The 14,762-nt window shown below is 36.4% G+C and overlaps 1 non-coding gene across 1 annotated transcript; it reads right to left on the reverse strand.

Moving 5' to 3' along the window:
* Positions 1 to 9,941: 9,941 nt before the first annotated feature.
* LOC136225150 (small nucleolar RNA R71) lies at positions 9,942 to 10,048 on the reverse strand. Its single transcript, XR_010686882.1, has one exon. It is a non-coding gene; the product is annotated as a small nucleolar RNA R71 (small nucleolar RNA).
* Positions 10,049 to 14,762: the final 4,714 nt, after the last annotated feature.

Below are 14,762 nucleotides of genomic sequence, written 5' to 3' on the forward strand. Positions count from 1 at the left end.
TAGATGCTGAGGAAAATGATGAAGCTGAGCTAGAAATTGAGCCTGAAAATGAGCTTGAGAAAGAAGTAGAGGCACCTGCTGAGTCACCTAAGGAAAAGAAGACGAAGAAGAGAAAGGCCATTGAAACATTCTCCAAAGACATCCATGCTGTCCCAAAGAAAGTGAGACTAGTGTCTCAAGAAAAAGTTAAAGCTGACAAGGCTAAGGAGAAAGCTGAGTCGGCAGAGAAGAGAAAAAGGCCAGAAGAGCCTGAGGATGAAGAAGAGGGAACACCGGAATCCCCTTTGATGAAAAGGAAGAAGGTTAATACCTTAAAGACAGTTGAAGCTGATCCCCTAGATTGGGTTGTATCCTCCAAAGGTCATGGAACTGACCTAGAAAAGGAAACTGAGAAAGAAATTGAGCAAAGAGCTGAGAAAGCAAATGTTGAAAAAGAAAGGGAAGCCGAGAAAGAAACTCATGTTAAGGAAAACGTCTATACTGAGCAGGAAGAACATGCTGATGTTGAGCAACCTCAGGGTGATGTTGAGCAAAGAGTTGAGGAAGAAGAAAATGTTGCTGTTGAGGATCATGTTGAGCAACATGAGCATCCCACTATGGTAGAAGAGACAGTTGATACTGATGAGGAGAACATTGATGCTGACCCTTCTCCTCCCAAGGAACAAAGGTTCAAGCGGCTTAAGAAGAAAGCCCATAAAACTCAAGTTATTGATCTCCTTGCAGACTCTCCTCCTCAAGATATTGATGCTGAAATGTCCAAAATTCAGTTCAAATATTTCTCTCATGATGCTGAGCTTGAGTCTCCTCCAACGGATCTTGTGCAAAACCAAGCCTCTGTTACTCATATTGAGGAACAAGCTAAGACTCCGGAGAATCCAAAAACTGCTCAAGATGATACAAATCCTGCTTCAACTTCACCCACTCAAGATGAGCAAATCAACATGATTAATCAAACTCCACCGCCAACTCAGCATGTTGACAACTCAGCTCCTGAAGATAATCTGCATCAAAGTCCAGTCACCAATCAGGGTAATCAATTTGGCAAACAGCCAACTCCTCCACCCTCAAGCTCAATTCTAGCCTCTGAGACAAATGCGGCTCAATTCACCTACTTGAATGCCACTGAGTCAGGCCGACGCATCATTGCCTCTGCTCAGTCCTTGTTTCAAGAATTGAACCCTCCTCAAGCTGATGCTGCTAGATCTTCTCATACTGAGTCCTCTCAACTGCCTGGAATCACTCAGCTTCTCAATGAACTAAGAGGACTCAAGGATCTAGTAAGTGTTATGACCACCATTCAAACTCAGCAACCAAGGCAAGACCAAATAACAAAGTTGACTGAATTGGTTCTCACAATGGTGAACCATCTGAACTCGCTTGAAGGCAAAATCCAACAACCATCAGAAGTTAATCCAGGGTATGCCACTTCCGCTGAACTTCAAGAATATTTTGCTAAGTTAACTGCAGAACTGACCAAATCAAGCACACCTGGCAATGCTGAGTTTGCCACCTCTGTTGAACTTCAAGAATGCTTTACCAAGCTTAATGCTGAGCTGACCAATACGCGTGACTTAGTATCTTCCTCCTCTCAGTGCACAATTGACCAACTGAGTGAAGCAGTAAGTTTACTCAACATCAACAAAGCACAAATGGATGTTGATCCAGTCACCAACAATCAACTCTTGAGCTTTTCCCAAGCAATTATGAAGGCAATGCGCATCAACAATGCCCAGCGCATATTTTATGACTTTGCCTTGCTCAAGATGTACCACCAATCTTTTGGTCAGCTCACCAACTCGCTCACCTGGCTTAGCAAATCTCATGAATGCCTGCTCATCATGATTAGCAGTTCTCTTCGGGTTCCTCGCCATGTCTAAGATGACAGTGTTCCTATAATTGATGGCTTGCGATAAAGTACTAAGAGGCTCCAGCGTTACTCAACTCACCTCTCCTCTCATGCTCGCACCGACACATTCATTTATAAACCCGATGATGGCAAAACGGGGGAGACAAGTCAAGAAGGAACTCAGCTTGCAGGAAGCAAAGACAAAGGTAAAGGAATAGCTCAAGCTGACCACCAAGCTCAGAAGAAGAAGAACTATATATAGTCTAGTCAATGTTTAGAACTTAGCATAGAATCTTTCATATATGTTTTTTGCTTTATCTTTTTGCTTAATCTATGTCAAGTACTATTTCCTCAATCTGGTCGATAAAATTGAACAAACAAATTAAGAAGTAAAACATACTCAGTATACATTAACACTAAAATACTTATGTAATAAACTGAGTAGCAACATACTTCTAATATTTTTGAAAAACTGACTTAAATCAAATTAGCTCAGATCTTGAAAAATCTAACATTAAATTAAGTCAGTATACACAAATGTCTTAAGGATAATTCAATTAAATATTGGAAGGTTTAGAATTAAGTTAAGACAATATGTGCAACCCTTACGAGGGAGTCATTTCAAAAATAAATCAATCATGGGGTAACTTATAACTGAGTTCCATAATTATGTATTTTGCCAACATCAAAATGGGGGAGTTTGTTGAAATACCTTTCCACAAGATTTTGATTTGACAAAATCATCCATGATTAAGAGACAATTAAATTTAAATGCTTTGATTTAATTGTATTAATGTGTTTGTTCAATATTGAGTGCAAAAATATATATATAAAGTTAAACAGGACAAAAGTCAGCATAAGCCAAGCTGAGTAGAACGGAACTCAGCATGAAAGAATAGAAGCTGAGTGGAGTAGAACTCAATATCAGAAGTCTCTTTCAAAGTTGCCAGAACGAAGCTGACTAAATTAGAAGACTCCTGCAGAATTGAATAAACAGAACGGAGCTGACTAAGAAGGAACTCAGCATGGAAGTTGAACATTCGAAGATAACGAATGAAGCTGAGTGACAGTCAGGACAGCATGAAGGATCCGTTCACTAAAGGACAAAGTCTGCCAATCTTCTGCACTAATAATTGAAGCCTCGAAAACACACATAAGACTAATTCCCAAGAATCATGGGTCTATGGATTATTGGTAAAAGACAACGGGCACAAAAAGACAAATCTGATGCAAGAAGACAAAACCTGATGCCTGAAGAAAACAGAGGAAGGGAATGGCGGAACAGTCTGAAGCTGACCAGAAGTTGTCTGCTAAAAGAGCCGTTTTGGACTTAACGGCTAAATCATCTCAAATGATCCAATCTTCAGAAATTCATCTATAAAAGGACAATGATAGTTCTTGGATCATCAGCCGAAGTATCAAAAGAAAAATACAAGAGAGAAAATCTTGAAAGCACTCAAATATAAAAAGATCTTACACCAACCTTTCTATTCTCTGTGTAAATGCTAGATTGATTGTTTTGTAATCATCTAAAGTGTTCTTTATTTGAAAAAGAACAAGTGTGTAATCAATAGGAATATTGAGAGTGTTGAGCTGAGTACTTGGTTGTAAGTATTCAGTGGTAGAAAAATCTAAGTGCTGGGTTGTAGTACTTAGTAGGAGCTGAGTAGACGAATAGAGGACGTACTCTTGCATACTCACTGCCTTGTAAAGGGTTTGTGCTCTACCTTGAAAGAGCTCAGTATTGGATTGAAAATCCCAGGAGGAACTGGGGACTGGACGTAGGCAGAGAGGCCGAACCAGGATAAGTCGTGCTGAGTAACTTCTAAACTCTTTCTCTCAATATATATATATATGTGCATGTGTTGCTTGTTGTATTTACTCAGCTTATAAATTGTTAAAACTGAAACTGAGTAAATCTGAGTGCTAAGTTGGAAGCTGACCTTTCAAGTGTCAATTCTCAACTCTCAAGTCAAGCAGTCTTAGTCAGATTACTCGTTTGGTGTGATAACCTACTAGATCGATGATACGGAGCCAATGTCAATTATTTCCGCTGCTATTCAACGGATCTGCGCTATAAGAGGTAAACCTAAATTTGTTGATTTACTTATTGTTAGATCCGAGTTCATTACCCATCTCTTGGAGGTTAGAGAAATCCATTAGACTTCTCCAATGAAGCCTACATTCGATAAATTATTATTTTATGTATAATTTATTTTAATTATAAATATTACTAGTATCACACTACATAATAGAATATTTTAATATCTAATTGTATTTTTTTATTAAAAAAAATATAGTATTGGTGTCAAAAAAAGGGGTGTCAAAAAGTGGCAATATTATCACAGAAAAGCAAGCAACGTGTGTCTCTCCAATATAATGCACTCTTTCAATCACTCTTCCAAACACTACTCATTGAATATGTTTTTAGGACTGCATATAAGCATTTAATGTAATGATATATTCTCTTATGTTTCCAATTAGGGATGAACAAAATTAACCGATAACCGAACCAAAATTATTTTTTAGTTCAATTATTTTTTTAGTTTGGCTCGATTCGGTTTTGAAAATGAGAAAGATTTCGGTTCGGCTCAAAAAAATTCGATGTAACCGACGATCGAACCGTATTTTGTAAAAAAAATGTATATACATAATATTTACTCCTTTTTATGATTTCACTTAATTATTTAATATATTTACTTATAACCACTATTTTTTGTTTTACATTTTATTTTTATTTGTTATAGATCTTTTTTTTATTTTATTATAATAAATTTTGGCCGGTCATCAGTTAGTAACCGAACCGAATCAATAAATTCCAGTTCGGTTAAATTCGTTTGTTAAACTTATTCAGTTCGGTTCGGTTTTAGTTTTAAAGACAATTTCAATTCAATTACAACCGAACCGAACCGATACCCATCCTTATTTCCAATATCTATATTTAACTAGTAAAAAACGCGCGTGTTGCACGGATCATATAATATATCTAACTATTTTGATAATTAGTTGTTTATTAGTATATTATAATTATTGTAATTATTATTATTATTTAATAATAATGTTTGGATTGTTATAAAAATGTTATTATTTTTTATAGGGAAAAGTACAAAAATAAACATTGTGGTTACACCCAATGTTATCAGAACCGGACCGAACATCAAACCGGATTGGTAACTGGATCACGGGTCACTTGGTCGGATCGGATGGCTTGGATTGGTCGAACCGGATGACGTAATAAATAAATAAATAATATTTATATATATTAAATATATATAACTAATTTAAAATTAATTTTATACATTATATATATCCAAAATAAATTATAAACAACATTTGGTTTGTTATTTTTTTGTTAATTTGAGTCTTTAAATATATGACAAATAAATTAAGTTCGGAATAAATTGAAATATATCAACGTATTTTATGTCATGAGATCTTTTTAAAAATATATTATAAACTCAAAACGGACAAGTGATGAATGAGAAGTTGATGCTCAAAGTGAACGACTTAAAATGGTTTGGAAGAAGTTAAAAGGAAATTAAGCATTCACGTCTCACGTAGGAAAGAAATGAGAAACTTAACTAGTTTATAAGTAAATGATATTTACAAGGTTTTAACTAATTACTAGGGAAAAGACTCTCTCACGCGCAAGGAGGGTGCAATCGATTAACTGTTGGGTTAGGGACGCACCCGCATGACGTGGGCGACGCGAATGTCGCACCAAAATAGGGTCCCTTAACTTGACCACTTTTGCTAATTTTTTTTATAGATTAGTATTAATTTAATTTTCAAAACCCAACCCTACAATTAATTTTTGCAGCCCGCCCACCATTTTTCAAAGCCCGCCTGAAATTAATTTTTGTAGCCCGCCCGCCCGAAAATTCTCCAGCGCCTCATTTTTCCCAGCCAATTGTAGAGACCCGGGGTCACGCCGGGTCCCGGGCGGATCACCGGGTCTCGGTTCGATCCCAGGTCTCTCCGGGGCAGGCTCAGACTGGCTTCCTCGCCGGTTTCCGATTTGACCAGTCGGTCCGGTCCGAGCCTGATAACATTGGTTACACCAGTTTTTGATCACACACTTGTGGTTTAAAAATTTACAAAATGGTACATTGAGGTTCATTCCATTAGCAAACACATACAAATTGACTAACGGTGTTAAAAGTCAAAGAGAAAAGAGTTAATTTGGTCCATATTTATTTATTTTATAAATTAACCCCATTATTATCTAATTATCACAAACAAACTCCAAAATAAAAAATAAAAATCAATTATACCATCTTCCTCATCTCTTTAATTTCTTATTTTTTTCTTATTTGTCTATTCTCTTTTGATTTTTCTCTCTCTAAAATCAATTGATATTGTGGCTCAAGAACTGGTTAAATCCTTAAAGAACTTTCTGGAATTTCATTTGCTGATGGAACAACTTTCTGGAATTAAGGAACACTAATCAACTAATTTTATTCTTAAACGAGTGATATATAGATTATCGAAAAGATCCAAAGATCAAAATTAAAAAACATGGACCTGCAGTATAATCAATTTAATTATATGATTTGAAAGAGAGATAACGATGATGAGGAGGAGAGCATTAATGGAACCAGAAAATTAAATAGTATGAATGGATACCGAAACCCTAGATCTTACACAAAGGTCCATGAAGAGCACCGTTCAGTGATTTAATTGAATAAGAAGAAAAGGAAACCGCTGATTTCCGATAAGAACTTGCTTTTTTTAATCTCTCAAACATCTATTGTTCATCATTATCCCTACCTATAGCTTCACTTTTCAAAACCTGAAATCAAAAAATCCCAAAAACAATGACGTGTCAGTCTCTGATTCGTACAGATTAGATGGAGAGAGAGACTGAACAAACAAAACACACAGAAAGAGCGGAGAAGAAACAGAAAACAAAACAAACAAAAACCGCGATAGAATTAGAGATTAATCAATGGAAGATTTCGAAACGCCTCTAAACTTAGGGCTCGATTAACATACCTGTTGCTACCGAATTCGAAAAGCTTAAAGAACTCTTAATCTTTTGAAAAAATAATCAGAAAAATGTATTTGTTGGGGAAAAAATTGTGATGAATGAAATTAATTTAAATACCAACAGATACCTTATTTCATAAATAGTCATTAAGATGAGAGATGAAACTAGGGGAAACAGGATCTCTCATCTTCTCTTAGAAGATAGGATTGGGGTTAGCTTCCCTAGGCTAATTCCTGGGTAGTTTGTTGTTATTCGTTTTTCTTTTCCTTTTCTACCAAAAAAATAAAAAATAAATAGTCATTAAGTCCTAGTAAGTTCTTTAAGGATTTAGCCAATTCTTGAGCCACAATATCAATTGCTTTTAGAGAGAGAAAAATTAAGAGAGAAAGAAGGAAAAAATAAGAAATTAAAGATGAGAAAGATGGTATAATTGATTATTATTTTTTATTTTGGGGTCTGTTTGTGATAATTAGATTGATAACCGGTGATGAATATCCGATCCACGTCCTTCCCTGTGGGTACGTCGTTGGGTTCGACGGGGGGAAGCTCCGATGCCAAAGTCAGTAAGGAGTATAGTGAATAAACTGAATTGACAAAGTAGGGTTCGTAAATGAGAATGTGTACCTCAATAGCTTGGGATGCAAGCTATTTATAGTCATGTGATCGTAACTCCCAGTAACTAGAAAGTCTCCATTAATGCCTCATTAATGGCGGTTACAGATCTTCTTTAAGTGTGGCCGTTAGCTCATTAACGGTTCATTAATTGCCTTTATTGGGAATCGGCTCAATCACTCGCCAGGCGGATCGAAGCATAATGACGGGTCTCACGTAAGTTTGAATACGGATCCCGTGTGGCAGAGTCTGGATGATCCGCCACTCGGATTTTGTTAAGCCCAAAATATACCTAAATTATCATACATAAATACGTTAAATTTACATTGAAATCATGTTAATTATATTCATTTTGAATACTTTTACGTCTTTATTTACTTCTTTGATGCAAGGTACCTAAATATTTGGTAAAATCCAAATAGGAGCAACAATGGAGCTAAAACGGAGCTAAAATGGACGAAAAACCTTACAAACGTACCGAGAATGCATATCAGTCAGAAGAACGCTCGAGGAGGACGAAAAGCAGTCGAGAGACAGGGAGAACATCTCTCTGTCGCGACTAAGATTCTCATAATCTCAGTCGCGACTTGCGGAGGCCAGATCGGGGGAAAATGAAGTTTTCAAGCTCGCCCCTAGATCCCCTGTCGCGACTGAGATTTTTAGAATCTCAGTCGCGACAGCGAACCTCCATGCACACAAAACACATGTATAAATTCGGAAAAACGCGTCTGTTCGTTCGGATAAAAGCGACCCTTCACCAGCAGACACGACCCGTCATTTACAACCCTTCAACAACTATAAATAAGTGATCCATTTCAGAAATCAAGGTTGGTTAAGTTGGAAAAGTTAGAGAAATTAGAGAAGAAAGTTGTTATGTTGAGTTTCTGATTCAGAAAAGAATCAGAAAGTTAGATTTCATTTCTGTAAACAATCGTGTTGTACACGAATTGTATTTAGATTAGTTATAAACACAGTATTAGTTTAGTTTTCATTCTGATAGTGGACGAGACCAGTCTCTATTCCGAAGATCCAGCGAGAAGAATTGACGGCTGAAGCGCATGAGGTTTGACGAGCCTACGGAGTTTGAGAGAAAGATTGACGACCCGGATCTCAAAGTTTTCGTTGCAATGCTATCCAAGTTTCTACTTCTCTGTTAACTTGTGGAAATTCACATTTCATTAATGATATACTTATTTATTCAATACATTCTTACTGTTGTTATTTTGATATTGTTCTGACAAAATGATTTTCAAAATGATAAATTGGTGTTTTTATTAAAACGTTCCATTCCATCTTATTCATATAAGAACTTTGTTGAACACTTAACGAATTTAGTTTTTATGGATGACATGATCGCTGATCGCGGCTTATCAGAAATAAAACACTAGTTTGATTAAGGTAGGAATCATCTCAACGCCAGGGGGATTTCTATAGTTCGAAGCCATTCAATTGAGTAAATCGCTATATTGTTACATGTCCATAATCTCACAAAGTTAAAGTTGTTTACTTTGCTTTATGAAAATAAGATCTATTTTATTCCAACTACGGAAATATCTGTTTTGTAATCAAAATTCCAAAACGGAATTGTTCTCTAAACTCGATATAATACTTCTATCTAATCCTAATTTACCAAAACCTATTCATCAACTAAACGTATTTCTTTTATTAAACCTAAACACGTGATTAAACCGAATTAAATAAAGTTTTAGTTAAAAAGCGTTCCCTGTGGGTTCGATATCTTTTATTACTACAAGCATATACCGTGCACTTGCGGAAATCGCTCAACAAGTTTTTGGCGCCGTTGCCGGGGAATGCCAAAAATTTTGGCAAAATTTTAAATTTTTCGTGTTTTATTTCGAATCTAGGTTTAAACATACTTATTTTAACTTTTGTAATTTAATAGTTTTCATATACTAATTTATTTATTTTTCAAAAATTCTGTTTTGTAGGTAGTTTCGGTTCGTGCAAGATTTCAGGTTCATGCGCAGTTCTCGAAGTTCAGGCATTGTACCAGACCCTATAGACCCAGAAATTGAGAAAACCATTAGGAAGAACAAGAAAAATAAGAAAAACAAAAATAAGACCCCAGTAAAAACACATACCGAGCCAGAAAAAATGGCAGACCCACCAACACTTATGGAATACGCTAGGCCAGGTGTGGCCGGTGTAACCAATAGTATCGTTAGACCCAGAATCACCGCAAATCAATTTGAAATTAAGCCAGCTTTGCATAATATGTTGCAAAATAATGTAACATTTTACGGGTTACCTAACGAAAATCCTAACACCCATTTAACAAATTTCCTAGAAATTTGTGACACTATTAAAATCCCAGATGTGACTGCAGAAGCAATCAAACTTCGCCTCTTTCCTTTCACTTTGAAGGATAGAGCCAAAGAATGGTTAACTTCTATGCCAGCCGCAACTTTTGCCACTTGGGAACAATTAGCCCAAGCGTTTTTATCGAAATATTTTCCTTTAGCAAAAACCGCAAGAGTCATAAAGGAGTTAACATCTTTTTCTCAAAATGATAATGAGACTCTTTATGAAACTTGGGAACGTTTTAAAGAACTTCAACGTTTATGCCCACACCACCAATTACCCGCTGAACTTTTAATGCAAACATTTTACAATGGACTAAATCCTACAACTAGGGGTTCATTAGATGCTATGTCGGGAGGGCTATTTATGAAGAAAACATCAGCCCAAGCAAGAGAACTTTTGGAGGAAATGGCAATCAACAGCAGTATGTGGCCCGCGGAACGTGGACATATGCCGGTGGCGAAACCATCATCCTCAGCCTCACCATCAGTTAAAGGTATAGTTGAACTTGATCCAGTCGCGATGCTACAAGCCCAATTTTCTGCTTTATCGCACAAAATTGACCAATTTATGGCACCGCGAGATACCAATGGCAATCCAATCCAAACGGATGTGGATTACGAAAATATGAGTGAGATCGAACAGGTAAATTTTGTCCAAGGGCAAAACCAAACTAATAATCCTTATTCTAATACTTATAATTCTGGATGGAGGAATCATCCTAACTTTAACTAGAAAGATAACAGTAACAATAATATCAGTGCTAATCAAAATCGTACCACTAATTATCAAAATCAGTCAAGAGATACGATTAGCACTTTATCTTCTAAAATCGACAAGTTTATAGATGCTATCAGTGGAAAAATAAGTAATCACGACGATGGTTTTAAACGGATCGAAAATAAATTCGATCAGCTTATTAAAAACCACTCATCTAGCATCCATAATTTGGAGATTCAAATTGGTCAACTTGCTAAATCAATTCCATCCCGAAAAGAGGGAAGTCTTCCCAGCCACACGGAAGAAAATTCGAAAGAGCAGGTGAAGGCTATTACTCTTCGTTCAGGGAAAAATTATCAAGGGACTGAAATGCCCAAAGATGCAACATTATCAGGAAATGATTTACCAAAATCCAAAGAGGATATCTTAAACACAAATATTTCACCATCTGACGCAGGTACCAAAACTTTTGTACCCAAACCACCTTTTCCACACAAAGTCTGAAATAAGGACTATGATAAACAACTTCTAACGTTTTTGGATAAACTTAAAAATTTGCATATCAATTTGACATTTATGGATGCAATAACACAAATTCCTAACTATGGTAAGTTTTTAAAGGATTTGATTTCAAAGAAAATCAGTTGGGAAGGAATTTCATCCATTTCGTTAACTGAAGACTGTAGTTCAATAGTATCAAGTAATTTGCCCACTAAACTCAAGGATCCCGGATGTTTTACTATTCCGTGTAAGTTGGGAGATATTGAATTCCTAAGTTGTCTTTGTGATTTAGGAGCAAGTATAAACTTAATGCCATTGTCTATTTTTAACAAGTTAGGTTTAGAAGAAGATATCAAACGTACCAATATGGTTTTGCAATTAGCGGATCAAACCACTAAGAGGCCATATGGTATAATTGAAGATGTTTTAGTCAAAGTCGATAAATTTATTTTTCCTACCGATTTTGTTATATTAGACTTTGCATATGATGTAAATTGTCCTTTAATTTTCGGTAGACCGTTTATGAACACGGGACGCGCTCTAGTAGATGTGTCGGAAGGGAAGGTAGTTTTAAGGATAGGAGAAGATAAGGTCGAGTTTAACATGAACAAAGCGATGAAATACCCTATGGAGGAATTCGCTTGTATGAAACTTGATTTAGTCGAGGAATGTGTCAATGATATAATTCAAAGTGAAGAAATAATTGAACCTATAATAGATGAGGAATTAGATGATAAGGACCCAGAGCCTTTGATTAGAGAAGATGGACCAGTTCCGCCTTCAATTGTAACACCCCCTAAATTAGAACTTAAAGAGTTACCCAGTCATTTGAGGTACGCTTTCTTAGGCGAAGGCGATTCTCTACCTATAATTATTTCTAACAAATTAACAAGCGATCAAGAAGAAAAATTGAAAGAAGTTGTTAGAAAGAGGATAGGAAGTATGGGTTGGCAAATTTCAGACTTAAAAGGAATTAATCCTAGTATAGTAATGCATAGAATTCACCTAGAAGAGGATAAGCCACCTAAAGCGGATAGGCAAAGACGCTTAAATCCAAACATGAAAGAAGTAGTCAAAAATGAGATTACTAAACTTTTAGACAATGGAATCATTTATCCGATCTCGGATAGTGAATGGGTTAGTCCAATCCATTCTGTACCTAAAAAGGGAGGCATAACTGTTGTAAGAAATGATGAAGGTGAAATGATACCTACACGAACCACCACCGGTTGGAGGGTTTGTATAGACTATAGGAACCTAAATAAGGCTACTAGGAAAGATCATTTTCCTCTACCTTTCATTGATCAAATGATCGAAAGGATAACTGGTCATGCATTTTACTATTTCCTAGACGGTTACTCCGGATTCTTTCAAATTTACATTTACCCGGATGACCAAGATAAGACAACCTTCACATGTCCTTACGGAACTTTTGCATATAGGAGAATGCCTTTTGGTCTATGTAATGCACCCGCAACTTTTCAACGATGTATGACAGCAATATTTAATGACTTTATTGAAGACATAATGGAAGTTTTCATGGATGACTTTTCAGTTTATGGAGATTCTTTCGATGCATGTTTACAGAACTTAGATAAAGTATTGTCTAGATGTGAGGAAACGAATTTAGTTTTAAATTGGGAAAAATGTCATTTCATGGTAGACGAAGGAATTGTTTTAGGTCATAAGATTTCTGAAAAAGGTTTAGAAGTGGATAGAGCAAAGACTTCGGTTATAGAAAAATTACCCCCACCAACCACTATTAAGGGAGTTAGATCATTTTTAGGTCATGCAGGTTTTTACAGACGGTTTATAAAGAACTTTTCTGTAATCTCCAAACCACTTACTAATTTGCTTATGAAGGATTCAACTTTTGATTTTAATAAAGATTGTTTACAAGCTTTCAATACCTTGAAAACAGCTTTAGTCAGTACACCTATAATATCAAAACCCGATTGGAATCTACCTTTCGAAATTATGTGTGATGCGAGTGACTTAGCTGTAGGATGTGTATTAGGTCAAAGGAAGGATAAGAAACTTCATGTTATATATTATGCGAGTCACACTTTGTCCGGTGCACAGCTAAATTACACCACAACTGAAAAAGAAATGTTAGCAATAGTTTTTGCATGTGATAAATTCCGATCTTATTTGTTAGGATCCAAAGTTATCATTTATACTGATCATGCAGCTTTACGATATTTATTTGCTAAGAAAGATGCAAAACCACGTCTTATTAGATGGGTTTTACTATTGCAAGAATTTGCCATTGAGATTAAAGACAAAAAGGGAGTTGAAAACCTGGTCGCCGATCATCTATCAAGACTTGAGGATGAAAACGGTCCCATCGGTGAAACATCAGGCATTCGAGATGATTTCCCCGATGAACATCTCATGCAATTACAAAGTGTCATAACTCCATGGTATGCGGATATAGCCAATTACTTAGCTGCACATGTTGTGCCAGATGGATTGACTTCTCAGCAAAAGAAGAAATTATTTTCAGAAGTTAAGAAATATTTTTGGGAAGATCCATTCTTGTTCAAAACATGCGGCGATGGAATACTTAGGAGATGTGTTAGTGAGTTTGAACATGACTCTATAATGATAGAATGTCATGCTAGCGCTTACGGAGGTCATAATAGCGTAAGCAAAACAGCAGCTAGAATACTTGAATGCGGATTCTTTTGGCCTACTCTGTTTAAAGATGTCCGTTCATTTATTATCCGCTGTGATAAATGTCAAAGAACGGGGAATATAGGAAGGAAAGATGAGATGCCTCTTAAGAACATATTGGAAGTTGAAATCTTCGACGTATGGGGAATTGATTTCATGGGTCATTTTCCTCTTTCTTTTGGCAAAAATTATATTTTAGTAGCCGTAGATTATGTTTCAAAGTGGGTTGAAGCAATTGCAACCCCGACAAATGATTCTAAAGTAGTTGTTAAGTTTTTAAATTCAATATTCTGTCGATTTGGAGTTCCTAGAGTTATGGTAAGCGACGGTGGTACTCACTTCGTAAATAGAGCTTTTGAGTTACTTATGAAAAAATACGGAGTACACCATCGTATCTCTACACCATACCATCCTCAAACGAATGGTCAAGCAGAAATTTCAAATAGAGAACTGATAACATTAGGATATAATCATAAGGACCAAAAGGGGTAATTACCTTAAGATATGCCACGTAGCAAAGGAAGCCGTCTGGCGGATCATCCTAGATCAGCTCTAAGAGATCCGTCGGCGGATCTCTTAGGCGAATCTCTCCATTTACCTAGATAACGGCTGGCCGCCGTCTCGGCCATAAATGATTATTAAATGAATCATTAAATAGTCTCAAACCGCCAAATTAAGAGTAACTTGTAACCGCCATTAAATGAGCATTAATGGAGGCTTTCTAGTTACCTAGGGGTTACGAATTCCTCAACTATATATAGCCTACCTTTCCATGCTATCAAGGTACACTTACTTTTATATTCTCTAAGCTTCGTCAATATAGTTTATTCTCCCTATATTCTACTGACTTTGGCATCGGAGTGTCTCCGGCCGATCCCAACGGCGCCTCACAGGGACGTGATCCGATCAGAAGTTTCTCTTGTGTTATCAATTGGTGCGGTGATCGTGGAATCCTTGATCAAATAAAGGATTTTTTCGTTCACAGTGAAACATCATGACCGATGAAGGACCAAATCCCTCATCTGGGATTGAATCACCGATAATTACACCATCTAGTGCTGGACGCATAAGCACAACTGCTCCTACAATAAATAT

Source organism: Euphorbia lathyris, chromosome 3 (assembly GCF_963576675.1).
Source record: "Euphorbia lathyris chromosome 3, ddEupLath1.1, whole genome shotgun sequence".
Lineage (NCBI taxonomy): Eukaryota > Viridiplantae > Streptophyta > Magnoliopsida > Malpighiales > Euphorbiaceae > Euphorbia > Euphorbia lathyris.